Source organism: Phalaenopsis equestris, unplaced genomic scaffold, assembly GCF_001263595.1.
Source record: "Phalaenopsis equestris unplaced genomic scaffold, ASM126359v1 Scaffold000107, whole genome shotgun sequence".
Lineage (NCBI taxonomy): Eukaryota > Viridiplantae > Streptophyta > Magnoliopsida > Asparagales > Orchidaceae > Phalaenopsis > Phalaenopsis equestris.
Window position 1 is genome coordinate 4,614,072 of NW_018164549.1, and position 5,083 is coordinate 4,619,154.

Consider the following 5,083-nt stretch of genomic DNA (forward strand, 5'->3'; position numbering starts at 1 on the left):
TCTAAATTGATGGACATTTGGGATGAATTTAGGGAAATTGGGCCTTTAAAGACAATTTGGGGGTATTGGTCAAAACGGTCAAATTGACCAAATTGTGTCCAATTAGAGCGTCCAAATTGGTTCGGAGACATTTTAAGTGATTTTGGAGGTTTTGGAAAATTTTGAGGTGTCAAGGGTATTTTTGTAATTGTGGCAATTTGAGGGTATTTTGGTAATTTTGATAATTTTTGGGTGGTTTTGGGCAATTTGGGTATTTTGAAATGGTTTGAAATGATTTTTGAACAAATTTGGGTATTTTGGGTGAAATTGGGATTTTCATTTAGGTAATTTGGGGAAAAAGGCCAAATTGGAAACTTTGATAGAATTGGGGTGTCAACCACTTTACAAGAGCTATAGACCAATGAAATCCCCATTTGTCCCATTTGGGTCCCCATTTGGGTCCTCTATGTACTGGTCTTAGCTAAACCCTAGCCTAGGGCTAGTGGGTCTAGGGGACCATCTACATGAGTCTCCCAAAAAATCATGGCATCAAAGTTAACAAGTTAAGGTTTAGGATTGTGAGTGGATATAGGTGATAGTGAGTGTAGTGAGTGAACTAGCTCCAGACCAACACCCAGGGTCAACCCCAAGGTTAAACAATCCTATGGAGACTCCTCTTGAGATCCTCTATATTGACCCCACCTACTAAGTGCTAGAGGTTAGGACTAATATATGGAACTTCAAGTTGAGCAAGAAAGAGTTTAGAATTTCTAAATGTGAGGGTTCCTTTTCTAGTTTTCTAAGAATAATCAACAGGAAAGTCCTATGGCTAGACCTTAGGCAACTAGAGAGAGAAAACTAAACCTCAACCAAAAGTGAGGTCAACAGTTATGTAGATCATCAATAATAGTTAGGATGTTGCTCTTTTTAAGACTAAAGATAATATGAATTAAAAAATTAATTGATAAAGCTATGTATAAACGTCATTGAGGAGACAATTGGTAGTCAACGTGGCTCTAATTTTAGTGATAAAGACGATACACTTTGAATCAAAAGGCAAGATTACATGTAGAGTGGTAGTGCAATATTTAAAAAATATGGTTACTCGTTAGATATTCCTTTGGCTCTTGGCTTCTTAAACCTACAAAAAGTTTATAGTTCCTTTATAATGTATTAATATAATTGTACATATCTCAATGATGATTGCTACAAAAAAAACCTTACAAGTACTTTAAAATAGTTATGCATAAACTTTTTTCTTGACTCCTACTCCAAATTTGAAAAGCTTTATAAACCCTTTATGACAATTACTAGTAGGATGTTTTATCAGCTCGAAGCTCCCAAAAATTTGGTAAGTTATTTTGCTCAAAATATTATATACGAGCATAATTGGATCTATTATATACTTTGAGAGACATCATGGTAATTATCTTGAGTATACTAAAATATTTCATATTCTAATTAAAAATTGATTGAAATAGATAATGTCTAATCTAGCTCATGAAAGCGAATGAATGATCCTACTCTTAAGATAGCTTCATTGATATGCTCATCTCATGATGAACAAACTATATAATCGATTAGAGGCCAATGAAGGTTGCTAGCCCCCTTCCTAAAACTTTAATTGATAAATAAAATAAATCATCTTATAAATTTGAATAACATAGTCTATTAATCATTGAAGCAAACTTTATGCGATCAAATTAATAAGAATATTCAAAGAAGGCTCATGGATCAAATTAACAAATAATATACCACCATTTTTATTTTTGAAATACTTATGCATTAAGGGTTATAAGTCACCACAAATGACTCCATACATGAGGTTTTAAGTGATTAGTAGATGTCAAAACCTCATTGAGTGAATTGCACTCAAATATTTGTGTCATATTGTAATCTAGCTCCACTAAAAAAAGCATAATGAGAGTTTTTAAAGGCTTAGAAAATCCTAGTACTTTTTATGATGGCTACTCATGTCATGTTCCTTTGGCCTTAAGTTCTCTCAAGCTTGAAAACTTTTACAACTCTTTAGCAATATTAGATCATAGAATTTTTTCTTTGATTCTAAGCTTCCCATACCTAAAAATTTCCACAACTCCCTGATAATATAACAACTCATAATAGTTTTTTAAACTTCAAGCTATAATGTCATACCATGTAAAACATAATCCAATTTTATCCGGCCCATTCAACATCAACTCTAAACATATAATTTTTTATGTCTTGGTTCAACTTTTTAGATGACCACCACCCCAATTATTGCTTTATCACGAAAACATTCAAAATTTTTATTATGACCTCACTTTCACACTACTATGTGCATTGTATATTTAGTTTAATTCTTTACACATATATTTTAATGAAATTTATTAATTCGTAATGTGAGATTTTAATCATTCATGTCATCATTTTCTCTTAGTATCTTATCATTATATAATCCTTTCAAGAGATAATTATTATTAGGGTATTTGTTTGATTAGCTAATTTGTTTGTATTTTGAATACCACAAATGAGGAAGCTGCAAATTTTTCCTTGATTGGTCCATGAATCATGCATCATATTAGAGAGGTTTTGCTCTTATTTCAATTCTATTTTAGCTTAGTTCCATTAACAATCTGAACCTACTAGTTTACCCTACTTACTGTGACTTTACAGAAAGACGCTCAACCAAAAAATGCTTCACAAAAAATATATATAATTATGGAATTCCCATTAATAATTCATACATAACGTAAAAATATTGCTCATATACTTTAGTCTTACACTTTATACAAAACCATTAATACTCTCTCTTTTTGATGTGATATTTCATTCATCATTGACTACTTTTCTCTTATAAGCCTATGATAAACTACTCTTTATTGGGGCGTTGGTTAGATGATCACGTCACCATTAATGCTCACATGCTTAAAAATCATACAATTCAATAATAATAATTACTCATAGAAATTTTTCCTTAAACTTGAATAATCCTATAAATCATTAATGATGATTTATCATATGTTTTTTTCATTGGCTCTAAGTGCCCCAATCTTGTAGTCATCTAATTTATTCTATTATATTTAAAATTCTCAAAGAATTGACCATAAATGCCCCTTCTTTTAAAAGGTGATGGGATGATCCTTCCATGAGTTCGGCCCAATTGATTAGCTCAAGTTATGGTTAGGTTATACAACTAGACTGTGCTCTGATGATAAACACCATTGAAGAAGTCTTTTATCAATAAAAAAATAAACCATAAAGTTAGATTTCAATGATATAAAACTAACCGAGTTAAATATTTAAAACTTTGACAGCAAAATTGACAAGAAAATTATTCCAGAAAGGCTAGTGGTGAAAATAATGGTGATAAACCCCATTTTTCATATTAAGATATTCACTTTTCAAAATCACAATTCATCATATATGACTCATAGAATGAATATTAATCAAGCTAACCTCAACAAAGATATTTCTAATGCTCTAATTCAACAAGTCAAAATATCTTTGCTTTACATACATACCAGACAATTCATATGTATGACATATTTTAACACTTAAACTTTTACTTTTAACATTTATATTATTCAAATATTTCATATCACATCAAAAATACTATTGCTTGACTACTAACAAGTCAAATACACCTTGTAAGACAACATGCATGTAAAAATTGAAGCTTAGTGGTTTTATATGTAAATACATAGGGAATGAGTGGTATGTATATAAATCTTCCTAAAAGAAATTAAAAGTGAGAGATGGCTATTTTAATTTGTAAATTTTTTTTTTTGATTTTACTATCAAATTTTTTGAAAGAGAAGCCTATTGAATTTATAATTAGAAAATAAAATATATTGTACTTGGTGTACTCATATGTCATTGAAATTGAGCTAAAGTTATATTTAATTAGAGATTTATGAAAGATTAAAGCAAGTATATGAAGCAAGACAAATAGATTTTATAGATTTTGGTTAATATTACTTTTATTTGTGAACAATTTTTATTGATCTACTTAATCAAATCTTAATGCTAACTAAATTATTGTGTAAAGTTTTTTTTATTTTTTTTGTTGGTAAGTGGTTTCATTTGAAATATACCTAAAATAAAATATTTGTTAAATAATAATAAATTAGGATATTTGGGTATATTTATATATGAGAAAATAATGAAATATGTTGACAAGTCTCTAAAACTTAAGGAAAATTAAATAAATAGAAATTTATTATTTTATAAGAAAAAATCTCTAATTTTAAAAATGTATCTCTCTTATCAAAGATTTTTTTTTTTTTTGGAAAAATGGTTGGGATGTGCTTACAAAACTTTTCTTAATGTCTGTCAGATTAAGAGTGTACTCCTTTGGTTCTCGATGTGGTTGTTTGCTGATGTTTATCACGATCTCTAAAGAAACTATTATGCCTACCACGAGATGTATTAAGTGCCAGTCATGAGTTAGGATTGTGTTTCAGCTTCAGATTGTCACTTGCCAAATTAATCTCCTCATTGCATGGAGGAGCATAAAAGTCATCCAATTTGATGGGCTATAACTGAGTGTGTATTGCCATTTTGAATGTCTGCTAACTTATACGTAGTCCATTCAAAGTGTATAGGATAATGTCTTCGCGGTCTAGTTGTCCTCTGCCTAATACAACGATGTTATCTACCAAGGTTTTAATAGTTGAAAAGTATAGTGCCACATCTTGGGCATTCATGGATGGGTTATGAAGTTCGTTTTTGAGTTGAATCATACAGGATTTGTTGGTAGGTTAGAGATAGCAGTGGTTCATAGGTGAAGAACATATGGGAGAATAGTTAAGGAGATGATAGAGTATAACACAGAAGTTAAGTTTTTTTTTTTTTTTTTTTTTTTTTTTAAAGTCCGACTCATACTAATTTAAATTGAATATTTCTAATGAATTTTAAATATTTATGCTTTTTAATTTGTTGATTTTGCTTGGATCAATATTGTAATAAATTTTTTTCTCTCTATAGATTAATAAATCAGCTTTAAATTGAGTGTAATATTAAATAATTATTTATGTATTACATTTATTTTAAAAGAATTATTAAAATTGTAATGCTCAAATTTATCAAAATTTTTGTTTACAGTATCCTGAATATATATATA